Source organism: Podarcis melisellensis (genome assembly GCF_964234715.1).
Source record: "Podarcis melisellensis genome assembly, chromosome: 5".
NCBI lineage: Eukaryota > Metazoa > Chordata > Lepidosauria > Squamata > Lacertidae > Podarcis > Podarcis melisellensis.
Genome location: NC_138537.1, coordinates 75,560,303 through 75,587,616, shown reverse-complemented (window position 1 = coordinate 75,587,616; position 27,314 = coordinate 75,560,303). Strand labels below are relative to the sequence as shown.

The window sequence follows — 27,314 nt, the reverse complement described above, 5'->3', positions numbered from 1 at the left end:
GCAGTGGCTTTTGCATGTTCGATAGTGATGGAAGGAGAAAGTGAGATGGGATAATGGAGAGAATCAGTGAGTGGGCAGTAGACCCATCAAGGTGAGCAGGACACAACCAAACATAGCTTTACTTAGCCATCATTCCAGAAGAAATTCCAGTGAGATAACGAATGCAAGAGTTTCACAGGTCTCACAGTCTCTAGTTTTAGGATGTTTGCATTAAGAGACTTGAACTTGATGGTAGCAAGTGCACAGTTTATTTTAAAGCTCCCCCACCCCCACTGAACCTGCTGACAGCTGACACCAGATCTTCGAATCTGTCAGTACACACGCCTTACAAGGGTGTCCACTGAAAGTGCTGATTTGGGGATTCCTGGGTAAAAAATGGTGTCTGTGCACAGGATTGAATTTGCTATGAATACCTTGCTTCAAGGAATCTAGTATTAGCCAGCAAGGGGAGATCATGGTAAAAAAGAAATTATAAATGCATAACAGGAGTGATGCAGTAGTTAGCTGACACAGTGAGGAATAGATGGAATAGCAATGCTGAACCCAAAGTTCTGACATTTTTGCAGTGACAGACAGGAACACTATTACAGGTAGGCTTGAATTCTATGGCAAGTGGTGTTGTGGTGTTAGCTCGTTACCTGTTAAATATGATATGTGGCTCTATCCATAATAGCCAGTCATTCAACTCCAGGTCAACCCTTTCTCTCTAAAACAATCCGTTCCTCAAAAGGCTGTGAATCCACCAGATATTTGCTTGAAATCTTTTCAGAAAGACATTGACAGATGACTTTCTGTTGAGAGGTGAGACTACGCCCCCAAAGATATTTCTCAGGCAAAGAACACAGAGAAGGAAGGAAACTATGCAAATATAAGCAGAGGAAAACAAAAACAACACCCGAGATATTCATGAGGGTGACACATCTGAGAAAGAATGTCACGGAACAACCTTCTGGTATGATTCTGAAGGAACAGGGAATGCAATTTGCAGCAAGTTACAAGAAAAATTAAATACAAGCTTGCAGTGAATCTGAGTTTTGTCATAAAAGTTCAGGCTTGCACTAGAGCATCATTAGCTATCAAAAGACTTAGGTGTTGAGTTCCTAGGATGTCCCGTCATACCAATCAATCATCTTTCTTCCATTTTGTTGTCTGCTGATGCAAAAATATACATACTTTTTATATATCCTGTAATCCACAGTAGACACACACAGTAGACTCAGCGATCAACAAATCAGATACCATGCTGCCATGTTCCTTTTTAATTAATTTCCAGCGGGGTAGCCATTCTAGTGTTTGGCAGCGAAACCAACCAGGCGTCTTGCGGTACCTTAAAGACAAAGTTAATGAAGTGGCTAATGGCTCATAACAAATCCATCTATGGCTGCAATCCTAACCATGTCTACACAGTCATAAGTTCCACTGAATGCTGCGGGGCTTCCTGCCAGGTAAATGGGATTAGGATCACAGCCTACTTGGCTTGATTTCACTGTTCAGTTTAAATTTCCTGTCCAGCCTCATTTCTCACTCAACAGCAAAGAGGGGCATTGTAGCACCTTGTTGATATTTTGCTCTTTGTATCCCAGATTTGACTAATTACTTCTGCCATTTAACCACATATACGTCCTTTTCTTAGCGACGCGGGTAGCGCTGTGGTCTAAACCACTAAGCCTCTTGGGCTTGCCAATCAGAAGGTTGCTGGTTCGAATCCCTGCAAAGGGGTGAGCTCCCATTGCTCGGTCCCAGCTCCTGCCAACCTAGCAGTTCAAAAGCATGCCCCAAAGTGCAAGTAGATAAGTAGGTACCATTCCAGCGGGAAGGTAAATGGCGTTTCCGTGCGCTGTTCTGGTTTCGGTGTTCCGTTGCGCCAGAAGCGGCTTAGTCATGCTGGCACATGACCCGGAAAAACTGTCTGCGGACAAACGCCGGCTCCCTCAGCCTGTAAAGTGAGAAGAGCGCTGCAACCCCAGAGTCGTCTGCAACTGGACTTAACTGTCAGGGGTCCTTTACCTTTATCTTTTAAATCTTTTTCTTAAAAGCAGCATTGCATTTCATAAATGTGTGTTGTTTTCCGAAAATTGCCCTCTGCATATGTTTGTGTGTGCACGCGCGCTGAAATATAACACTCAAGCTAATATCCATGTGAAAAGAATAATGTTTTTATAATTCACTAACTGCAGGAAGACGATTAAGGTAGCAATACTAACCCCACTTCTCAGTAAGTAAGCTCCTAATTCAGTGGGACCTACTTCTGATTGGGATTAGGTTAGGTTAGGATTACAGCCTTAGTGTTTATAGTTTACCTCCAACAATTAACATCAGCTAACAACACTTCAGAGAAAAGCAATGCAAAGAGGAACCTTTGGGACAATGGCAGCTATACAACAGTGAATACATAAATAATGTACATTGGAAAGCAATTTATGAATCTATTTATGTTTAATGTGCATGATTTTTTGTAGAGATCGAAGCCAAAAATCATTTATAGGAAGAGTCCATGCCGTGATGGGAGTTGGCTGGGCAGATGGAAGAAAATCTGCCTGATAGTATGTTTTCAATGGAATCCTCCAGCATCCCTAGGCTTTTTATAAGTCATACACAAAAGTCTCATTGATGTGATACATGTACAGTGGTACCCCTGGATGCGAACAGGATCCATTCTGGAGCCCCGTTCCCATCCTGAATAGAACGTAAGATGCGACTGTGCGTCTGCACATGCGCGGGTCACGTTTTGCCGCTTCTGCGCATGTGTGTGACGTCATTTTGAGCGTCTGCGAGAGCGGCGAAACCCAGAAGTAACATGCTCCGTTACTTCTGGGTCGCCGCGGAGCGTAATTTGAAAACGCTCAACCTGAAGCACATTTAACCCGAGGTATGACTGTATTTGCTCAGTTCCATTATGAAGGTGGATATAGTTTTAGTTTTGTATTTTTTTCTGATGATACCATATTTTTCGCTCTACAAGACGCACTTTCCCCCTCTTAAAAAGTAAGGGGAAATGTGTGTGCATCTTATGGAGCGAATGCAGGTTCCATGGCTTCAGTGAAAGCAACGCAAAGCCTCCGGAGCACAGCGGGAGCTGCCTCTGCACTCTGGAAGCTCCGCGTTGCTTTCACAAAAGCCAGGAGAGCAAGAGGGATCGGTACGCACTGATCCCTCTTGCTCTCCTGGCTTTGCTTCGCTGGAGAGGCACTGCGCAGCTTTCCCTCTCTGTGCAGCGCCCCTTCAGCAAAGCAAGAGGAGAAATGGAAGGGGCTCCGTTTCTCCTGCCGCTTCGCTGAAGGGGCGTTGCGCAGAGTGGGAGAGAATATTTTTTTTCTTGTTCTCCTCCTCTAAAACTAGGTGCGTCTTATGGTCAGGTGCGTCTTATAGAGCAGGGACCAAGCAATGGGAGCTCACCCTGTCATGGGGATTTGAACCACCAACCTTCTGATCAACAAGTCCTAGGCTCTGTGGTTTAACCCACAGCGCCACCCGCACCAAATTGTTTAGGGTGCTATATTACTAAAGTCTGCCCCTGTCTCCCATTAATATTTTCCTCTTCAGTCTAGACGCATACTCCCCCATTATGGAAGAACATTCCTTTTGTTTCCTCTTTCAGTGTTGCCCTATGGGGCATGCAACATGGGTAGCACCATTTTGAACAAAGTGTCCCAGTGTACCTATGTTGAATAGAGTTTATGTCCACAACACACTGCCCTTGACCGAACAGTTACATTTACATATTTTGTGTAATTCCCATCATTGTGATCACTGGTGTTCAGGTTGGGCATGGATTTTCTGGCAGGAGAGAAAGTTGTGGCATTCTAACCACATTGCTCAGAGAACCTCTCCTAATTTGTATTGTTTAGCAGATTTAGCAACTGCCGCTGCCTGCTTACAATTCCAATCACATTTTTCTGCCTCATTCTGCAGCCATCACATTATCTGCAGAGGCAGACTCAACTGCAAATAAGTATTGGAATGGAGCCGACCAAGCACTGACCTGGGAGACTTGCACTGTCTGCTGAATGGATTAAAAAATGCACACACTTGCAAACATCGGCCAGACATCTCTCTGCACATATATTCACATTTGGCACATTTAAGGCAAAATGGTCAAACACAAGCACCAAAAATCCAACAAGAACTATCCATGGGTACGCGAGGAGTGCATCTTAATAGCATTTATGCTTGGAAAAGTGCACTACAATGAAGATTATTTTATATCTCCATAAATATGAGTTTGTTTCTGAATGGAAAAGGCGAGTTACTTCATATAAAAGCACTTAAGTGGCATAGGAATTATTTTTCTTCAATTGTTTAGCTCTCTGGTGTTTACTGGGATTAATATCACAACGGATTTTCTGTGGTTCACTTTATTGATTTTGTTTTGATGGGGTGGCTCTGCTTGCTGCCTCAGAAAAAAACAAAGTTGTAATTGAATAGCACTCTGTTAAGAGTTATATCTTTCTGAACATTAATTAATGCTGCAATCGCATAACACACTTACCCGAAACAGAATCTAATTAAATTCAGTGGGGCTTAATTTGGAATAGGTATGTACAGGATTGCACGGTGAGTCTCACAATTTAAACAAAGTTGACAAGGATAAATGCCAGAGGTGTTATAATAGAACAAAAGAGGAGAAAGCTATCTCTGGAGGCTTCTTTCATGGCAACAACTCTCCTGTAAAATAGAGTAGTTGTATTGGGGTGTTCAGGGTAGCAACTACATTCACACACACAAAAACCAGCATGGTGGTTAAAAAGGAATTCTCTGTTCCCTGTTAATGTGTACCTTTTGTTTAAAGGACGCAGGGACTTAAACTGGAAATGAGTACTGATGACTCGGAGAAATGGGAGTTGCGTGTTGAGGTCCCCAAGCCACCCCAATAACTCACACATCACACGTAGTTTTTTGGCATAATTTTGGCCACAACTTTATTTAAATACATAACCATGAGTGGTTGTTTAGGCATTGGTTCCGACTATCTGTCGCCCCGCCTAGGGACAGAACTGACTTCCGGATTCCAGTGAAAGCCAGTCGGGGAAAACAAAATCGGGGAGACATGAAGCTGGGCACCAGACCCTCGCCTCTCCCCGCATGCACCCCGAGCCCTTGCATGGCCCAAGCCTGATACCAGGGACTTGGATGAAAGCATGGCAAGCCCCTGGATTCCTTTAATGGAATTCACTTGCAGCACCAGCATTGGAGGGGTAGGCACTTATCCCTCCACCAACCAATTTTTAACCAATGCCTAACTGCAACCTTACAAGTTGTGACAATTTGCTACACAGTAGGCAAAAACCAAATGGCCCCAGCCAATCAGCCAAATGGACAAAATTCCTACCAGGCCCCTGCCCCCAAAGCAGGTGACCCCATGACAGGCATAGCAAGGTCAAGCGCAAATCCCCATTTCAGGGAGGGTGGGCGGGTGATCCAATGCACTCAGCAAAAGAGGACGCTCAAAGCTGCGTGCTCAGTATTTAAAACCTTTTAGCCCAACCCCCAAATTGGCAACATCAAAATCTCCCCAGAAACACACACACCCAATCATAGCCTGTGGCCATCCAACAGATCAGCCCAGCAACAGTGGGGTGGCCTGCTAGACCCCACCGCAACGTGTGCTCTCTGCTAGTGAGAACACGCTATATGGAATAGTTGGAGGGCTGGTACAGAAGTCTATGAACTATTAGGCCGGAAGCCTCCATCTGGCTATGGCGTTTGACAATCTCTGACAATTGCTCCAGCCAGCTGGTGAGTCCCATTTCAGCCTTCTCAATAGTATCTTAGGGGAGCACATTCCTAGGATTGTGAACTCCTAGGATTCACAAACTTTCATTTGCCGGTGGCTGTTTAAATAATAGAAATCATAATCAAAAGTTAAACTGAAAAATTGTGTTCTGTAGGGTTTAGGTTTCTCGGAAAAGAAATACAGATTAGACAAGGAGCGACAACGGCCGTGCAAATTTGTCATGGTGGTAAGAGCTTCAGGGAGGAAAGCACGCATTTTGTGTATCATGCTTTGCAATGTATCACCGCTTGTTCAGGTGATCCAATATAAATGCAACTTTTTAGCACGTTAGTTACTTTGATTTAGCCATGCTGTGGAAATTGGAACAAAGTGTGTAATAAGACAGCTATAATCAGGATTTGCCAAGGTTTATTAACACCTTATCGTGGCTTTGGAAGGCTCACTGCAAACCCACTCTTTATTTGCATTATCTCACTTCATGAAATTTGAAAACAATCTGAGCTAAGGCACCCAGCGCGGCTCATTAGCTTTCCCAGAACACCAGCATTTGAAAGGACATCAGAAGAATAAATCAACTATGTGTAATTTTTTAAAGGTGTATGATTAATATATTTACATTTGAGATTCAGATTTTAATTATTTAGCTGCCTGTGTGACAGATACATAATGATTATTGGTGACTTCTACATGAATGTCATGCATAGCTAGTTCTTTTTTTGTAGTTCAGTTATTCTTTGGCAACAGAGTAGATGCAATGCTCTAGACTTTGATTTAACTGCTTTATGAAGCACTATTGGTAATTGTTAGACAAGTTTGGTCTTCCTGATACTCGTATGGGAGGAGCCCCCTTTCCTCCTGGCCTTTTGTGAAAGCTGCTATCCTTTTACTGAGTCCTCGTTGCCACAGGTCTCCTTCATATGCCCAATGGAATGGGAGCCACTTCCCTGGAGAGAGATTCCATGTTGCTTGTAATGTGTGTGGATGAAACGATATGTGCAGAACCAATTAACCTGGTTTCTTTCATTATATTGCATTTTTATATGTTATCATTATATGTCATAATATTTGATAAATGGAATGCAACCATATTTCCCTGCATATGATAACTGACATGTAATGGTCCTTAGTACTGTATAGTATTTAATAGCTGACATGTATTTTCCATCTGAAATCCTTTGACTGGTAACCTGCCAATTTTTTTCATCATGTGACATTAAATTGACAGTTGGAAGAAATCAAGAGATCTAAAACAGCAGAATTTGAGTTCTGAAGTAACTTGTTCACATTTAGAACAATCCACGTTTTGCATTTGGAATTTAGCATGCAGAATTTTAATAGCGAAATTTGGTGGACCTCCAGCCCATTACGTTAAAGGCATTTCTCATTGTTTAAACCTCCTATGGCACTTTACTGTTTTGAAAGTTTAAGGCCATCACACAGCATCTTGAACAGATATCCTCATTGGAGGACTAATGGTAAGCAACATTGTGATGATGATGATGATGATGATGATGATGATGATGATGATGATAATAATAATAATTTATTTATTCCCCCCTGCCGCCCATCTTGCTGAGTTTCCCCAGCCACTCTGTGTGGCTTTCAATCAAGTGTTAAAAACAATACAGCATTAAATATTACAAACTTCTTTAAACAGGGCTGCCTTCAGATGTCTTTTAAAGAGAATTGGATTGATCTTTATTACGGCCATTGGCCCATTACACGACAGTTTCCCATACCAACATATGATACTTAAACCTCCAAATTTAAAATCGCCAAAACTTACAAAAAACAAACAGTAACCAAAGCAAGACAAAAACAAAAGCCACTGTCAGGGAACTGCCATCGGATAGGCAGGAGGTGGAGGGGCTTTCACAAGTCAGGAGAGACTCAGCAGCGGAGGAAGGCACCAGCAGGGGGGATCATAAAGAGAGAGACACGGAGGAATGGCTCAGGCAGTCTTCCAGCGATAGCAGCGGAGGAGTTCCAGGTCCTCCCATAGGTACTCCCACCCCTCGCCGGAAACTGTCGCGCCGAGAGTCCAGACGACGCGTTTCCGTCAAGGAGCTTTTATGCTGGAGTAGATTCCGTAAACGCCCACTGTCGGATTCTGCCAGCGACTGACGGAGCCATGCTCAAGGGGCTCCGTGAGAGACAGAGGTTTACTGACTTTCCCAAACTCTGAGGGACTAAGCTTTTACGCACAAGTAGCTCATTATCCCATCACAGCCACCATCATACATTACAATAAATTTGTAACCTATACATCGCCCTCTGCTCATAAATTAATCTTTTAAAGAGAAGATAGCTGCTTATTTCCTTCGCATCTGAAGGGAGGACATTCCACAGGGCAGGTGCCACTACCAAGAAGGCCCTCTGTCTGGTTCCCTGTAACCTCACTTCTCGCAATGAGGGAACCGCCAGAAGGCCCTCGGCTCTGGATCTCAGTGTCCAGGCTGAATGATGGGGGTGGAGACGTTCCTTCAGGTATACTGGACCAAGGCTGTTTAGGGCTTTAAAGGTCAGCACCAACACTTTGAATTGTGCTCAGAAACGTACTGGGAGCCAATGCAGATCTCTCAGGACCGGTGTTATGTGGTCCCGGCAGCCACTCCCAGTCACCAGTCTAGCTGCCGCATTCTGGATTAATTGCTACAGAGGTTATAAAATCAATCAACCACCTGAAAGCGCACAATGGGATTCATTTAGGCTAGATTCCACTGCACCAGGTGCCCATGACCACTAAACTTGTATGGATAGTGTCAACATTTTATATAGTTTAGTCACCAAGAGGCACTGAACCTAGTTATATCTGAGTGTGAAACAGTTATGTCCTGAGGCTGCTTGTGGTATAAGTACAATGTAAGTACATACCATATTTTTCCCGTGTATAGGATGAGGTTTTTTGACACAAAAATCATGTCAAAAAACTGGGGTTGTCTAATACATGGATAGTGGCATGAGGGGAGAGTTGCCGCTGCGCACAGGGAGCGATCTGGGGGTGCTGGCTAGTGGTGCACAGCTTCTCCCAATGTTGCAGTGATCTGGTGGCGTCTGCTGGCAGCGCGCAGCTTCCCCCAATGCCTTTGGCTAATTAAACAACCTTTTAAACTGTGTGTGGAAGGGCTGTTGTTTTTGTTTGTTACTATGCTATGCAGTGGCGTAGCGTGGGTTGTCAGCACCCAGGGCAAGGCAAGTAATTTGCGCCCCCTAACCCGTGGATTTGCGCCCCCTAACCCTAACCCCCAGATGTTGTGCCCTGTGTGGCTGGCCCCCCCTGCACCCCCACGCTACGCCACTGATGCTATGCATTCTTCTGTTTTTATATTGTAAACTGCCCAATGCTCCTCAGATGAAGGGCACTATAGAAATCTAATAAAAAACAAAACAAAAAATAGTGGAAATGACTGAGTGGATAGTTTGCCATTCATTTTTGAGCCCACTTAATCTGTGATCTCTGACTGTAAAGTACTGTTTCTGTAGCCTCTGCGCATGTTTTCACATAACTTTGCCATATAACTGAAAACTTTTCCTCCCCATTTTTCCTTTTCATTTAATGTGCCCCTCACACTGTGATTGGGAAATGGCACAATTTTTACTCCTATATGTTTCATTCAATTTGCCTTTTCAAAATGTTCTATCACTTAGAAAATGCTTGTCAGTGGAAATTACTGTTCAAGAAAGAAACCTACATGACTCCTTTATCACTTGATGAATCTGAAATAAGGGGCTGAAATCAGCTTGTGATAGGAGGCACCGTTTTGGAGGAAGCTGAATAATCAGAACTCCAGCGCAATATGTGTACAACTTTCTCAATAATGTGTGATATTTATATTGTGTGTTACATCGCAAGCGGCCTCAGAGTGTTTGACAATCTGCAATTTAGGATGCCAACCGTGGGAAGAGCTGGATTTCATTACTGAGGAGGGGAGCTATGTAGCCAGAGTGGGAAGTGGAGACAGAGCATAACTGTTTTAAAAGCAAGTGCACAGCTTTTTAATATATTTTGTATGTTGTCATTGGAGCTAGAACTACAGGGGCAGACCCACTCCATCCCCCAGAACGCCTCAGCAGTTCTTTAAGAAATCCCTCCAAAATATAAAGGCCACACCCACTTTCCTGTCCAACACACACTTTATTCTCCTGTCTGACGAGCTCTGAAAACATTTCTGGTGATCTGTTGTTCTCTGACTGGTTGAGTCTCTGCAACCAGTTGTAATCCAGAAGTATAACTACAGTGGTACCTCAGATTACATACACTTCAGGTTACATACATTTCAGGTTACAGACTCCGCTAACCCAGAATTATTACCTTGGGTTAAGAACTTTGCTTCAGGTTGAGAACAGAAATCGTGCTGCGGCAGTGTGGTGGCAGCAGGAGTCCCCATTAGCTAAAGTGGTGCTTCAGGTTAAGAACAGTTTCAGGTTAAGGACGGACCTCCGGAATGAATTAAGTACTTAACCCGAGGTACCACTGTATTGCAAAGAGGTCTCTCCCAAGTGTCTCTAAGCAGAAACAACAACAACAACTGTGACTGATCAGGCTGGCTGAAATTCAGCCCTACATGGAAAGGCTCCTACTCCATCTGTTGTTACGAGATCTTTCCAGCAATCTCAGGGATAGCTTTATAGGGCCGCCTTGAAGAGCATGTTCAGTACATTTCCCTAAAGCGTGCTTCCTCAAACTCGGCCCTCCAGCTGTTTTGAGACTACAATTCCCATCATCCCTGACCACTGGTCCTGCTAGCTAGGGTTCATGGGAGTTGTAGGCCAAAAACATCTGGAGGGACAAGGTTGAGGAAGCCTGCCCTAAGGCCACACTCACACCTCAAAACAAATTCTGTGTAGCTAGTCAGGAGAAGGGTGTGGCTGCTTTTTTGAGTCCCACCCTGCCATGGGCCAGGAGTCAGCTTTGCCTGTTGAAAAGCAGCCTGAAGGGGGAGAAGGCAGAGTGACTCCACCTGCAGCTTATCAGCCTTCAAGGACAAGGAGGAGAAGGCCCTGATGAGAACCAGCTGGCTCCAGCCTTCTTAAGCAGAGCTTCCAGCAGCTGCAAGATACTGGTAACAACACTTGTATTTCCTGGCCCTACCTTGCTGCTTCCTGATCGTTTTGATCCTTGACCCCCTGGTCACTGGATTCCTTGACCCCTGGAGCATCTGACCACACGGATTGCTGTTTGCCCGACCCTAGGACTCGACCTAACTTTGGATGCTGATTCTGCCTCCAGGCAAGTACACCTCAGAGATTCTTCTGGCTGGCTGGACTTCCACTCCGCTGTTCTCTGCACATGGTTGCTCAGTAATGAGACCCCACCATTTGCAAAGAAAGCACATTGGTAGAGAGAGAGAGTACATTTTTCTTTGCTATCTGTTTTTTCCTTGCTCACCTGCAATTATTTTTGTGAAAATGGGAGGAGGATTGGGACAAAATGGAAGGTGGCTTCTGTGTATATTGCAACTTTCAACTCTTTCTATAGGAACTGTAGGTTTGTGTGTGTTTCTGGGTTTCAGAGAAATACAGAACTTTTGCATTCCTGTTATCAAGTACAAACTGAGGCTCCTCATTGGTGAGACAGGGGCAGGTTGGAAGGTGTGGGACAGAAAAGTTGCTTGTGCTTGGGAGGGAGGGAGGAGGTGTGCCCCAGTAGGCTAGCTTCCACGGTCCCACACTGTGGCATGGCACTAAGATGAGAAGGCTGGTACTACCATTCTTATTCCTGTTAGAGAGGAAACAGGGTGGAGTGCTTCTTCCTGTAACTTAATCCTTTTAAATACTTTATAACAATGGTGCCAACATAAATGGCCTTGGCCCAGAATACATGAAGGAGCATCTCCACCCCCATTGTTCAGCCCGGACACTGAGGTCCAGCTCCGAGGGCCTTCTGGTGGTTCCCTCACTGTGAGAAGCCAAGTTATAAGGAACCAGGGAGAGGGCCTTCTTGGTAGTGGCACCTGCCCTGTGGAACGCCCTCCCATTAGATGTCAAGGAAATAAGCAACTATTTGACTTTTTAGAAGGCATCTGAAGACAGCCCTGTTTAGGGATGTTTTTAATGTTTGATGTTTTATCGTGTTTTTAAAATTCTGTTGGGAGACACCCAGAGTGGCTGGGGAGGCCCGGCCAAATGGGTGGTGTATAAGTAAAAATTATTATGATTATTAATGATTATTATTAATTCAAAGAACAGTGCCCACTATAGATGGGGCCATTTTTCAACAGATGGCAAAACCAAAAATGATGAACAGATGGAGGGGGAGATATGCATCCTGATAATCTTGCTGGTTTGGAAAGAATGGACAAAAGCACTCTCCTCTCACCAATGCAACAATGGCACTCAACAGCACCAGCTCGTCAAAAGGACACACACACACACACACACACACACACGACCTCAACACAGCAGGCAAATTCCTGAAGATCATTGATTGCTGGCAGAAGTTGCTTTGGCAGGCGGGGGGGGGGAGGTTATGCAACCCTGCTGCAACAGAATGTTCCAAATATTGACCCTTGTACTGTTTACATTATTTACCCCTGAACTGTGTGCATGAAAAGTAGGCAACCTTTTGCCCCCAAGGGCCATATGCAGTGGTTGGGGTCTGCATCCCAGCAGACACTGTATGCTGGGGGACATTCTCATTCTCACAGAGAGAGATATTACTGGCTATGATGGAAGAGAAGATATGCTTTTCCCCACCGCTGTTGCACTCCCCTCATCCCTTCACATAGCTGTTTGGTAGGCTGTGGTATGTTTGGTTTAAATGCAGAGGAAGGCACATAAGGATGGCTTTCCCCTACATACCTTCCTCTTTGCTACAGTTGTGCTAGAGAAGCATTGAAACCCGAAAGAATCAGTAGCCAAGTCAACACAGAGGCGTTGGGGCAAAGCAAAGGCAACACAATGGGGAAAGAGAAAGCAGAATCAATTAAATCGGAGGGAAACTGGCAATAGCATTGGCAGCAAGATTCTGCAACAAATTCAGTATTGGTGGTAACAATGGCAACAGGCAATTGGGAAGAGAGAGACAAATCGAGCATGGAATACTGGGGTGGAAGGAGGGGTTCTGTGCCTCTACTCTGTGACGCCTCGTGGAGTGTATGAATTGGAGCTTAATGATGCTGAATTGTGTGAGTTGATTGCTGAATTGTGTGCACTGGTTCCAATGAACACAATGTGTGTGTAATGAAATTAAGGTTATTTCTGTGGTGATTAATTTCTGTGATGGTTCATTAGCACATGCAGACCATCACTTGAACATGTATGAATAGGTTGTAAGCCAACACTTAGTATGATCTACTTGAGTGTGCCTTTGTGTCCATCACCCCTCAAAAAAAAGGTCTCTTTTTAAAGGCTGTATTTATATAAGGAAAAATGTATTATATATCCAGAGACTTTTAAGCAGAAGAATCTTCTCTTTTGTAATGTCCACGCTTTGAGTATATACACTCACAATTGCAACAAGGGTAAGTGTTATTTAAATAGGACTGCTGTTAAATTGTAATTTGCATGTCTGTTTGCATCACTTTACCTCTATTTACGTTGTGAGGAGAGCTGAAAGAGAATTATAGTCTGTAGCCCATGGAGTAATTGTTCGTATGAGTATTACCTAACTTAGCATTCCTTCCCTGTTTTTGAATTTTCAAAAACTGTTTAGATTAAGCTATCAGAGCACAAAATATATACCATCTGAGCCTTCATGCTCTGCTAACTTCCAAAGTGACTGAATGGATTTTCTTCAAACTTTCCAAACAAAAATTTACCTGTGAGCAGCCTGAACTCAAGAAAGGTAAAATGAAGTAACTGTGTTCCTGCTGCTAGTCAAAATATCTTGGTAAAAGTAAAAAATAGAGGCCTCTTAAAGGTACATGTTTACTTTTAAGGCTTCTCTAATTCTTATGTTTTCCTCTTACTGTATAGGGAATAGTTACCTTTAACTTTTTTATGGGACGCGGGTGGCGCTGCGGGTTAAACCATAGAGCCTAGGACTTGCTGATCAGAAGGTTGGCGGTTCAAATCCCCACAACGGGGTGAGCTCCTATTGCTCGGTCCCTGCTCCTGCCAACCTAGCAGTTTGAAAGCACATCAAGTGCAAGAAAATAAATAGGTACCGCTCCAGCGGAAAGGTAAACGGCATTTCCGTGCGCTGCTCTGGTTCACCAGAAGCGGCTTAGTCATGCTGGCCACATGACCCGGAAGCTGTCTGCAGACAAACGCCGGCTCCCTCGGCCAATAAAGCGAGATGAGCGCTGCAACCCCAGAGTCGGCCATTACTGGACCTAATGGTCAGGGGTCCCATTACCTTTAACTTTTACCTATAGAGAATGGGGGGGGGATAAGATAGCTTTTCCTTTTAATAACGTAAAAATTTTAATAGCTATCCGTTATCTCACACTTTCCTTGGATTCTTGAGGCCTTGACTACATGAAAATACATTTGAAATGCTTTGCTTAATTGATTTGTCTATTAAAATCAGATTATTAACTAAACAACATTTCACTCAGTGATAACACTTTTCAATAGTAAATAGTCTCTTGCTGTTTAAAAGAAGCCTTTGGATGTTAATGGTCTGAACATTTTGAAAAGTGCAATTTATTTTACATGTATGATCACTTGACTTGTGTTCAGTCCTTAATTCGGCATCAGAGGTTAGTGAATTCTCTGTTGCCTTCCCCTACCTAAATTGTGAATGCTTTCATATTTCTGGGTTGAAGCTACCCTTTGCCTTCTGCAGGTGGAAAGGGTTCTTCCATCCATTGAAGACTTTTGATCTGGCAGAGATATCTTGCTGGCAGAGAGGGAAAGAGGTGTTTTTGGCTGAATTCCCATTCTCTTTTCAGCTGGCAGTATATCTATAAAAGGGTGCCGGGGTTGAAAGGGAAGGAAGAAATTGGCAGAATAATCCTATTCAAGGGATGCTCTTACTTATGGGAGGAAAATCTGGATTCAATCCACAGTCCTGACCACCTTGCTCAGAATGCCTCATGGCTGTTTTTGAGAGCAAAGCGGGGAGGCAGAGAGACTACCACCATTAAATCACTTGTAAAATGTAAGTAAGTAGGGAGTGAAGAGGAAATGGGGCTGGTGAGCTGGAAGCAGTGAGGGTGCAGGGGGGGCTGGCCGCACCAGGCGCAACATCTGGGGGGGCGCTCGCACTCGCAGCTCTCTGCCCCTACCTGGCTCACTCAGGGTTAGGGGGCGCAAATTACTGTTTTTTTGCTCTATAAGACTCACTTTTTCCCTCCTAAAAAGTAAGGGGAAATGTGTGTGTGTGTTATGGAGCGAATGCAGGCTGCGCAGCTATCCCAGAAGCCAGAACAGCAAGAGGGATTGCTGCTTTCACTGCGCAGCGATCCCTCTTGCTGTTCTGGCTTCTGAGATTCAGAATATATTTTTTCTTGCTTTCCTCCTCCAAAAACTAGGTGCGTCTTGTTGTCTGGTGCGTCTTATAGAGTGAAAAATATGGTACTTGCCTTGCCCCGGGTGCTGACAACCCACGCTACGCCACTGGCTGGAAGAGGAGGCGACATCACTCAGCTCAGGCAACTTAATCACTTGTACCAGCCCTGTCAGTTCTACTTCTCAACCCTGGTTTTCCAGCTGAATTGCATTTCACCCCTTCTTTTTGGTCACTCGTGTGTTCTCTTGCTTCTGTTTTGCTTCTAGTGAATTTCAGAGGCTGAGGCAGATGGGGGCAGCTCTTTGGAAATGTTGGAGAAATTTGGAATTGACTGGATTTTCAAAAATTCACTCTGGCATTTTGAAATGTTGATTTGAACATCTGTTTCTTGGAGCTAGTCTTCCCTTGAGTTTAGAAGTTCTGCTTACCTATCAGTTCTATGGTTCTTTTAGAACCATAGAATTATATCGCTGGAAGGAAACTAGGCGATCATTTTTTTTCCAGAGCTGAAGAGCCATTACTGGGAATGTAAAAAATATAAAATCAAAATAGGGATTTGTTTGTTTGTTTATTAGTAAACTGCAGGAAGAATTCTCTTGATATTTTCCTCTAAATTTGTTTTATCTCTGTCCTACAGCCCTTACTTTTATCAATAGCTAATTTATTACACTGGTTTTACAGGGTTGTTCTCTTACGAGGTTAAGTTGATAAAAGGCAAACCCTTTGGCTCTTATGGTACCTTGTACTCCGACTAAAGCTGACATAAGTGGTCAGTGAATCACCTTTTAAATTTCAGGAATGATTGCCAGTTTTTAATTAACAGAGGAGCAATCAATATTGCCATTCATTTCAATTTACTTCATACCAATAGGGATGTCAGAAAGTGATCAGGTTGGGAATTATGTTTACAGTGTTTAATGGTGCGGTTCACTAGAAGTGCTAATTAACCGCCAAATGGTACTCACTGCCCTTTAGTAACAAGTCTTTTAACTTTCCTATTCAAAAGAAGTAATTGTGCCATTTCTCAGGACTGCTGCAATGTCTTACCAATAGACCAGCTCCATTAATCATACTAATGCAGAGTAAGTGATTTCAAGCTTATGTTTTAATCATTTTTTAGTTGGCTTATTGTATGTGCAACATGCCCTTCATTCACTCCTTTGTGCATGCATATTATTGTACCCAGGTAGTAAGAGAAGAGAATTTAATCATTTTTAGTATTGCCAGGACGTAGTCAGCATATAACACAGAGATTATTTAAACATGTTTATTAGCTTATTAACAAGCTTTTAATATTCAATGTTTGTGTGTCTGAATACCAGTGGTCGGTTGCACTGCCCACCCAACGATGGTGAACTGATGAGGACTAAGCTGCAACTTCCCCAGTTTTAATTGCAACATTCTAAAAAGAAGCTAATTTGGTGGGCTAGAAATTAGGCTTTACAGGTACAGTGGTACCTTGGTTTACGAACCAATTCCATTCCGGAAGTCTGTTCTTAAACCAAGGCATGCTTTCCCATAGCAGCGGGGGACTCAATTTACAAATGGAACACACTCAACATGAAGCAAAACATGTTCTTATTCCAAGGCAAAGTTCACAAACCAAAACACCTACTTCCCGGTTTGCAGCGTTCTTAATCCAAGTTGTTCATAAACTAAGCTGTTCTTAAGCCAAGGTACTACTGTACTCACCTTTCTCATCACATTTTGACACCATTGCTTCCCCTACTGCTGTGTCAGTGTCACATTTTTCCTCCAACTGCTGCAACTTTCTCCTTGCTGAATTAGTCAGTGGCTGGTGAGCTCAGTCAGTTAGGTATCATGCAACTGGCACTACATACCCAATCAAATTGGACTACATGGTAATGTCGTTCAGGGAAAATAAGAGAGGTTGAAAGTGAACACTAATGAAAGCAAATCACACATGCGATCCTAACCCATTAGGTTGTCACAATGTGATGTAGCCTAATAATGTCTCTGAGAACAAGCCAAAGGAAAGAATGCTAACAATGTAAAAAACAAAACACAAAAAACAAGAAAACATTTGTTTGTTTGTTTTTCCCCCCAGAGTGTTGCCAAAAATCATTAAGAAGGGGGTGGGTGTTCTTACAACTGCCAAAAATGTTTGTGGAAAAATATGTGAGTAGTTTTAGCACACCACTAGCATTGACAATTCACAAACAATTTGTCTTCTAGTCAAGAAGCCATTTGCTGTTATCCTAATTCCAAACAATGTGCAAAGTTTATTAACCATCTGGGTTAATTCCATGTATCCCTGCTTTATTAACCATCTGGGTTAATGCAATGTATCCCTGCATTTTAATCTCAACACAATGGATTTTACTGAGATTAATCCTACGGGTGGATTTCTAGCCTTATTTTGCCTTTGATTAAAATGAAACAATTTAGCTCCCCCTCCCCTCAAGTTTTACCAAAATGGTTCAACAGTGCGTAAACAACACACTGTATGAACAATAAAGTCTATCATAAAATACACTATATTAATATATTAAGTTTACTCAATTAACCTAGTGTGAGGAGTTTGGTTTTTTTTTTCAAATGTTGCACATCTACCATGAAGTAAAGAATAGAAACTTCGTTATTTGCATGTTCAGACCCAGAAACCTCCCCCCTAAATAAATTCACACTTTATTCAAAGTTTAGGTTTGGTTTTTGGCAGAATTTAGGCCACAACTTTATTGATTACAGAAAGTGACTGGTTGCATAGGCTCTGGTTCGACTAGCTCCCTGCCATGCAGGTAGTGCTGACCCAGGGCACCAGCATAGGTCAGCCAAGGGTGAACACCTGGATAAGTGGAAAGCCAGGAGCAGGGTATCTCCCCCACCCAAATGTCCCCCTGGACTAAGGCACGGGCACATCCCCCTCTCAGGGGTTGACCAAACCATCAAGTCCCTGGATTCCTTTAATGGAATACCCTTCACACAGGGATGGTGAGAGCATTCTCCCATCCCTGTCACCTGAACCAGAGCCTGTCTGCAACTTTACAAGTTGTGATGATTTGCTACATGGCAGGCGAAACCCAAATGGCACCAGCCAATCAGTCGAGTGGGAGAAATTCCTGCCGTGCCCCTGTCCCAACCACAGACGACGGCATAGCAAGGTCAAGAGCAACAAGCCCTAAAAGTAGGGAGAGGTGGACGGGTGTTCCGAATGCATATGCCGAAAGAGGAAGCTCTGGGTCACATGCATGGGCATAAATAGGTCCCTTGCATCATTTGGACTGCATCCCATTGGCCAGATTGTACCCAGCTTTGAGGGACCTACCAATTGGGTGTTGTGGCTGACCAAATGAACCCACCCACCCCACAACACAGGGTGCCTGTTGTCCAGGTCTCACCACAATACATGCCCTCTTTAAGGGAGGACCCGATTAACTAGCAAGACACCAGTTAAATGGATTGGGATATGTATAGAAATATGTATAGACTTTGGCTGCTCAGTGACCCTGTTTGATTACAGGAGAGCTAGTAATAGAACGCTACATGAAGAAATTTTAAACAGAATTATTTAGTACTTTCACACTGAGAGAGATAAAAATAAGATAACATATGGCTGAGGTATGCACTAATGGACGTTTATAGCTTGTGGATTTGTATGCATGCTTAAGAGAATAGGATGCTCATATATATATTGTAGGCTGATAAATTGGCATCCATCTGTCTCGGGAGACAAAGGAGTGCGCCTTTGGGGGTGAAGTCGAAATGTTGGAAGGTTACAGCGCCTGCTGTGGCTGTAGAGGCGCAGGTGGGTTTCTTTCTTTTCTTTCTTCCCTGGTGCAGAAGTTCAGTCTACTTGTTGAGTGATACTCTCAGCTCCAAGCACCCACTGAAGCAGTCAGGAAGTGGCGGGTCAGCATTTTATTAACTGGGGCCACCTGGCTTCAGGTAGGCAGTAGCTGACCAATTATATAAGATGATAAATTATAAAAAAGGAACTGTGCTGTGATTCTATTATATGTGCATTTATGTTATACATATTGCTGGGGTCCTGTCTGGTTAATCGGGTGTTTCATTCCACTTACTGATTTATCAACTAAATATTGCAGCTCTAGAGCCAGTGCCAGCTTTCCTTCTTTGCTTGCTTGACTCAGTTTTTCCTCCTCTTAGTCTTTCTGCCACTCTCCCAACCGTTCTTTGAGCGCTCTGTACACTTCCAGAGGAACTTACCGTAGGCCCCCAACATCACTCTCCCCTTGTTTGCAGTCCTGGGATGGATCTAAAACAGGGGGGAAATAAGTCAGAAATTAGATTGTTTTAACAAAAGGAAAAAATATCTATGGAAAATCATGTTTTAAAATTTTCTGCTCTCTGGCACCATCTTGTTCATACTGCAGTCAAATCACTGTTTCTTTACTAATGTAGCTGAGTCCTTACTCTGCTGTTGCCCATTCCTGTGTGGTCATTTTACTGAGGTAAAAAGCAGTGCCTTTGTGACATCATCAATCATTGCACCAATCCACTTTCTTGCTTCAGGCCTTTTTGTTCTTTAACTTAGTTGGTTACTAGACATTCATGAAGGTGAGTTGAAGGTTGCAGGCTGGTGTGATAATCCTTAGTTTCACAAGGAAATTCCCCAGAAAGCAGGTGAAATTAGTTCAGTTCTCCCATGTAGTTACTTGTGATGCCCAGAACTCAACAATTACTTGTTCCAGGAAGACATATGTATTTTTCCCATTCCAGTGATGTGGTTTGAGAAGAGGACTGACTTGCTCACAGATGCATTCCCTAACATCTGAAACCTTACTGCTAATACAGTATCAATACAGATCACCAAATTAAATGATTGACAGTCCAAGGTTTGATAGTGGGGACTCTATAGTCTCTATATTATGGAGGAAAGGGAATTAAATGTTGCCCCAGACACCCCGGGTGGCTTCCAGCAAATTAAAACATCAAAAACAGTAAACATGATAAATTTCCCTATACAGAGCTGCCTTCAGATGTCGTCTAAAAGTCAGATAGTTGTTTATTTCCTTAACATCTTATGGGGGGCATTCCACTGAGTGGGCGCCTTCTGCCCCATATCTCACACTATTCTGGAGGGTACGCCTGTCCTCAGGGGCAGGTTTATTGTGTCTGCGGAGAAGGAGGATGCAGAAGGTAGGGTAGATAGACAAAAGACATCCCTGCTTTGCATGGGCAAAGGTGCTCTCCTTCACCTTTGGATAGTAAAGGTAAAGGAACCCCTGACCATTAGTTCTAGTCATGGCCGACTCTGGGGTTGTGGCGCTCATCTCGCTTAATTGGCCGAGGGAGCTGGCATACAGCTTCCGGGTCATGTGGCCAGGATGACAAAGTCGCTTCTGGCGAACCAGAGCAGTTCATGGAAACGCCGTTTACCTTCCCACCAGAGCGGTACCTGTTTATCTACTTGCACTTTGACGTGCTTTCGAGCTGCTAGGTTGGCAGGACCAGGGACCGAGCAACGGGAGCTCACCCCGTCACGGGGATTCGAACCGCCGACCTTCTGATCGGCAAGTCCTAGGCTCTGTGGTTTAACCCACAGCGCCACCCACGTCCCTTCACCATTGGATACAACCTAACAAACCTATACAGTGGTACCTCGGGTTACGGACACTTCAGGTTACAGACTCCACTAACCCAGAAATAGTACCTTGGGTTAAGAACTTTACCTCAGGATGAGAACAGAAATTGTGCAGCGGGAGGCCCCATTAGCTAAAGTGGTCTCTCAGGTTAAGAACAGTTTCAAGTTAAGAACGGAGCTCCGGAATGAATTAAGTTCTTAACCCAAGGTACCACTGTATTAAATGTGCATACAGAAATCTTATGTGTCAGACCCTAAAGGCAATATTAGAATACTTTGCACACCCCCCAAAAAGACCTTAAAACTGAAGTCTACTTCATGAACAGCTCATTAATAAATCTGAGAAGAACATTTGTAAAAATAAAAATAAAAAATAAAATCCTGCTAGATAGAAGTGACTTCAAGTAGGCCAGTCTCACCCAATTATTTGTCTGGGCCTTGTCACTGGCACTAGATCATTTGTGAGCAGCTGTAAATCACACAGTGCTAAACTTAGAACTAAAGATGCATTTTTGTTATCTAGGTTTGTTTCTGATTATGTTTATGCATCCTGTATGTATAAATTATGACCTGATTGGGTCTTCCATCTAATCACTGAGGAATGAGACTTCGAGGTGTTCAGGCAGTACTTGTCATTATTTAAAATGTCAATAGCAGGAACTGACATGTTTACTGTCAGGGCTTTCTGTGTTATTAAAGCTTGCGGTGATTTTCACTGCCCCCTTCCCAATTTCCCCACTCCCTCCAACATTTGACTTGCTTTATTGATTAAGTGGCAAAATGTTATGCCCAGTGATCAAATTGGTCAATTATGTACATCCACGGAAAGCAGTAAAAATGCTGAATGCTGTACTGGAGGCAGAGGAAGCTTAAATATCGCCTATGGTTTAAAGAAAGCTATCAGGACTCTAAATTCGAAATTCTTCCTTCAATATTAGCTACTGGGTATGAAATTAAAAATAGGATATCTGTGGGTTTGTTTGCTTTAACGTTTCCATTTTATAATTTCTAAATCCAGAATCTTGGGTAGTTAAAGATTTCAAGAAATGGCAAAATACAGAATGATTCATGATGTCATTCTGTCAATTGAGGTCACAATTAAGGAAGGAAGAAGGCCTCCACATTTCCAATATTTTCAAATTAATATTTTCAATACAAAAATATGTGGAAGTCAAGAAAGAGAACATGAGACATTATAATTATATCTCCTTTATATAAAGGCATAATTGCAAGATTCTATGACATTTGGTTAAGTTTGGATCAGAAGCAGAATACATCTATGAGAAAACGGGTATAAGATTTGGATAAGAGATTAACCAGGTGACAATGAAACTGGGTTTGGGACAACTTCCATTCCAATATAATTTCAGCAGACCTAAAGGAGAACTATTCTAAAACCCTCTAGCAGTGGTATTTAAAACATTACAATTGAATAGAATACACAAGTTAGGTAAAGTTAAAGAGGTAAAGGGACCCCTGACCATTAGGTCCAGTTGTGGCCGACTCTGGGGTTGCAGCGCTCATCTTGCTTTATTGGACGAGGGAGCTGGCGTACAGCTTCCGGGTCATGTGGCCAGCATGACTAAGCCGCTACTGGTGAACCAGAGCAGCGCACGGAAACATCGTTTACCTTCCCACCAGAGCGGTACCTATTTATCTACTTGCACTTTGACGTGCTTTCGAACTGCTAGGTTGGCAGGAGCAGAGACTAAGCAACGGGAGCTCACTCCGTGGCGGGGATTCAAACCGCCGCCCTTCTGATCAGCAAGTCATAGACTCTGTGGTTTAACCCACAATCCCATCATGTCCCTACACAAGTTAGGGTCAGATAAATATTTAGATGTGGATTAAACAAAACAGATTACATATATATTTCCAGGAATTGTTCTCAAATAGAAATATTTTGGAAATCACATCAGGCTAATATCTCTCATGTGTTAGGATACCATATACACTTTCAGAGACACTAGCTTCTCAAAGTAATTGAGGGGGCCTCACATGATGTTCTGACATCATGTGTGCAATGTCCCACAAAGTTGCAAAGGTCCAGGGGGTGGGGCCAAGTGCCCTCTGAACAATGAAGGGTCCCTCTCCTCAAAAAAATTGGAGAGGGGAGGATTTGCTGTGGCCCCAGCACCTATGTACCCTTTGAACCTTAAATATTTCTGCTTGGTTATCTAAAATACGTTATTCTGGAAGATGATCAAGAAGCAATTTCAACCTAATAACTGCTGCTAAGATTATCATAACTAAAAATGGGGGGGGGGGGGAGAGAGAGAGCATATCTCCTACTGCAGCTGAACTAATTGAGAAAAATTGGTCCATAGTAACTATGATTAAGCCAGCATATTATAAAAGAATACATATAAATCAGCCTAACAGGGCTATGGAGAAATGGGTATTTTTTGTTATGTTTTGGAACAATAAGTTCAGTGATAGTGTCCAACCTTTTACTGCTTTCAACCTGCTATAATAGTATTTATTTATGCTCCTTATCTTTGTTTATTTGTGTGTACACACATACAGAGAGAGAGAGAGAGAGAGAGAGAGCGCTAAAAAATGTTGAATGCCTGAAACCAATGAGTATAGTGCACTATGGACACAGCAAAGTATTTATATAATTGCTTCACTGATTATCCAGATGGTTTTAGCTTTGGCTGACCACTCCACCACCAAGCATTATTTAAAGGCTTTGCGGTGGTGTGATAACTTTACTTTGATTTAGAATACAATTGTATATAATTTTAATAAATAGTAATAATAACAACAACAGGCCTTTAAGGATAAGATGACAAGGCTGCCTGTTGCACTTACAACACCAGGTGGTTGATTTCCCACTTTGTTTTTTTAAAAATATACATTTATTTATTTACTTTTTAAAAAGACTCTTTTTAAAGATAAAGGAAGAGCTTCCTCTAAAAACATCAGTGACCCCACTAGTCTCAGTCAGTTGGTAGCCCGTCTCTCTGGCTTTCCAGTTTTTGCTTAAAGTTCACAGCAAGAGGTAACTTGCCCCATGGGGCTCTTTCAGATCAGGAAGCATAGCATCTGGGGAGGCTGCAGAGCACTGGTTGAACGTTTAATGCAGGGGTGTCTAACTCAAATTCATCGGGGGCCGCATCAGCAGTTTGGTCACCCTCAAAGGGCCGGTTGTATCTGTAGGACTTACAGTACAGGAGAGAAGGGTTCAGGCAGCCGTTGGATCTGTCACATCACAGGATGGCATGCGCTCAATATAAAAACAAGTGGAGGTTTCCTGAATGCATGTAAAGTGGAGGTTTCCTGTGTAGAACGGCCGGCGCCACTAGAGGGCAGACGTTCTCTGGCTTGTAGGCTGCCGCGCATGCGCTGAAGAGGCAGCTTTCTTGTGTCAAAAAAAATAAATGTGAGAATAAAAGGTGAAGGCTGGCGGCCAGCGGCGGCTACACGGGCCACATGACAAGGTCTGGCGGGCCGGATTCTGCCCGCGGGCCTTGTGTTTGACACCCGTGGTTTAATGGAAAGAGGGGGAAAACACTGCTCACAGCAACCTTGCAATGATAGGCTAAGCTGTTGAGTTATAAAGAAATTTTGATTAGATTCTAAAGTGCCATGAAAAAGAGGCAGGAAATCTTTTGCAGGGGAAGAAAACTTTTGAGAACCTGGAGGACAAATTTTGGCACAGCATTACCAAAAATCCCCCCCCCTTTCCCCTGTTTTGCTGGTGGATGCCTATTGTTAGTGTAGGGCAGTGTTTCCCAAACTTGGGTCTCCAGCTGTTTTTGGACTACAATTCCCATCATCCCTGACCAGCTAGGGATGATGGGAGTTGTAGTTCTAAGGGAACACACTGGATACCGCCATACTTTGTATTTACAACCATTTTGTGCAATAGGGGAGGCTGTGAAATTGTGACTGGTGAAGCCCCACACAATGAGTTTCATGGCCGGGCAGCACTAAAGCCCAGGTCTCCCTATTCTAGCACTGTATCCATTATATCACAGCCAATTTACAAAAAAGTACCACTGCTTGAAAATCGGGGTTTGAAAGATTTGGCACGTGCAATGAAGGAATTAAATCTTCCTACAAGCTGCAATTCAGTGTGCTCATCTCTCTCAGTTCCTGTATCCATCAAAATTTGAGCGCGTAGTGGATGCAGTCAAAAGTTCATCCTCCTGACCCAGAATTTGTTTCCAGCACTGTCTAGGCAGATGCCTCTCAGATGCTAAGATGAAGGCTCAAAGGCTACCACACTCCTCCTTTTTGTCTTATAATTTGTTGTTTAGAGATATATTGGATTTAAATAGCATTGTAAATGATTGCTTTTCACTGTGTAAATTACCATACGCACAGATGGCACTGATGGTGATGGGGAAGGCTGGCCCCTTCCCACTGTACAAGTCTATGTTTCTATGATTATGACAGCAGCATGTTAATCCTTCAGGCTATCATCTCCTCTTTAATTAAGCCCCTGTACATGCATGGTGGGACGCGGGGGGCACTGTGGGTTAAAGCACAGAGCCTAGGGCTTGCCGATCAGAAGGTCGGCGGTTCAAATCCCCACGACGGAGTGAGCTTCCGTTGTTCGGTCCCTGCTCCTGCCAAACTAGCAGTTTGAAAGCATGTCAAAGTGCAAGTAGATAAATAGGTACCACTCCGGCAGGAAGGTAAACGGCATTTCTGTGCTCTGCTCTGGTTCACCAGAAGCGGCTTAGTCATGCTGGCCACATGACCCGGAAGCTGTCTGCGGACAAACGCCGGCTCCCTTGGCCAATAAAGCGAGATGAGCGCCGCAACCCCAGAGTCGGCCATGACTGGACCTAATGGTCAGGGGTCCCTTTACCTTTTTACATGCATGGCACTGCTCTGTTGATTTCAATGAACTTAGCAGACTAGAAACTTATAGCCAGTTCAAGGGCAGATAGAATTTAGTGACAAAGAGTAGCTTTGAATAGAATCCAGTGAAAAGGGAGAGGGAGAGCTACTCCCTCCTCCATAGATTCCCCTGGATCCACTAGGGTTGCATGCACAGCATACATTTAAAGATCATCCTGCACCCCAAAGAATCCCAAGAGCTGTAGTTTGTTGCTCACTGAGCTACATAACAAACTACAGATCCCAGCATTCCTGGGGTGGGTGTGTTTTAAGTGTTCCTGGCTTGCATGCAGCCTAATTGTTGTAATAATTGTGCAGCGCGAGCCAGGGAGAAGTCAAGCGCCTTTATTTTTGCCTTTTGCCAGAAGTGTAACTACTGTTGCTAGGTGGCTCCTTTGTGATAGAGAATTGTTTCATTCTAGAACATGACGTCTCCCTAGACTGTAACAGATGTCCTTTCTTTCCCAGAGCAACACTTCCATTGCAGGCCTGCAGAATTTTGCCATTTTTTATCTGACAGCCCTAGCAATCTCCATTTTGGGTGTCTCTTGAAGAATATACACATGCTGGTAAACGTTTCATTGAAAAAAAGGATGTTTTAGGCAACCTCCTTTCTTGTGTGTTCCATTCTGGAGTTTCTTCCAGCCAAACCATTGACACTTGTTTTTGAAGCTGTTCTTTCAGCATTCAGTATTGTTGTGAGATGTTAGTGTGCAATATGCACTTTGATCCCTCCCTTAATGGCAGATCCTATATTTTGATTTTTAGCATTATTTTTAGGTTAAGCCAAACTTAATGGTCAGTTCATACAACCACACACAGCACTTGATAACTTGATAACCTGGGCAAATGAATGTGGGAGCTGTCCAGTGAAAAGCATTGTGTTTGAAGGGATTTGAAAGGTCTGTCTGGTGATTATATCTATGCATAAATATCACCAGTTGATGCTGCAGTCTTTGAGCAATGGACACATGTATAAATTGTTTGCTAAACAAAAACAGCACTGCAAAATAATAATTTAGTCCGGAGAATCTTACTGCCAGAAGCACCAGCTAGACTTCAATCCTACTAAAATTATTGTTAAGAGTGTTATTAAATGGAATCTAACAGATTCCTTTGTGCATGCTTAGTGGGTTAAAAATATATACCGTATATCCTCCTTTGACAGGCAGGCTGGTGTACCTTATAATAAACTGTATTTGAAGTTCCCCTTGAGACAGAATTATATATTACTTTCAAAAATACACATTTCCTAAACTCATTCTTGTCAGTTAATGGGTTGTTTTTTATAATGCTTATTCATTTTTACACCTTCTATACTACATTTTCTACATTTTGTGCTTAACAAAGAAGAAAAAAGGAAGTGATCATAAATCCAAGCTGTACAATAGGAGGGAAATTTGCAACGCAGAATTGGCTGGAGAGGTTGCATGCTTCAACTTTTTTTCTTCTTACTGCTGGACATTATTTCTGTTACTGGAACTCACTGGGGAGAAAGTGGGGGAAGTGATTAAGGGAGAAGCATTGCAAACTAAAATGGGGGAAGGTTAAGTAATCTCCCCACCACACTTCCTGATTCCCTCATGCAAATGCCTCCTCTGCCTCCACGTTCCAAGCTAAACACTGGATTGAGAACTCCATGTTTGTCTCTTGGCTTGCAGTTCAGCTGCCCATTTTGAAAGCTGTTTTTCCTGCAGCATGAGCAGCCTGCTGTTTGAGAAACCCAAGACCTAGTAGCTAACTGTAAAGTTCACTGGGCCCAG

At 43.2% G+C, this 27,314-nt stretch overlaps 1 protein-coding gene and 1 long non-coding RNA gene across 7 annotated transcripts in view; one reads left to right on the top strand and one right to left on the bottom strand.

Moving 5' to 3' along the window:
- GRID1 (glutamate ionotropic receptor delta type subunit 1) overlaps positions 1 to 27,314 on the top strand; it is a 700,182-nt gene that overhangs the window by 460,944 nt on the left and 211,924 nt on the right. The window lies entirely within an intron of this gene.
- LOC309370815 lies at positions 14,308 to 19,562 on the bottom strand. The gene is made up of 4 exons (XR_014168700.1): positions 19,527 to 19,562; positions 19,320 to 19,368; positions 16,824 to 16,986; positions 14,308 to 14,583 (listed from the first exon to the last, which is right to left on the bottom strand). It is a non-coding gene; the product is annotated as an uncharacterized lncRNA (long non-coding RNA).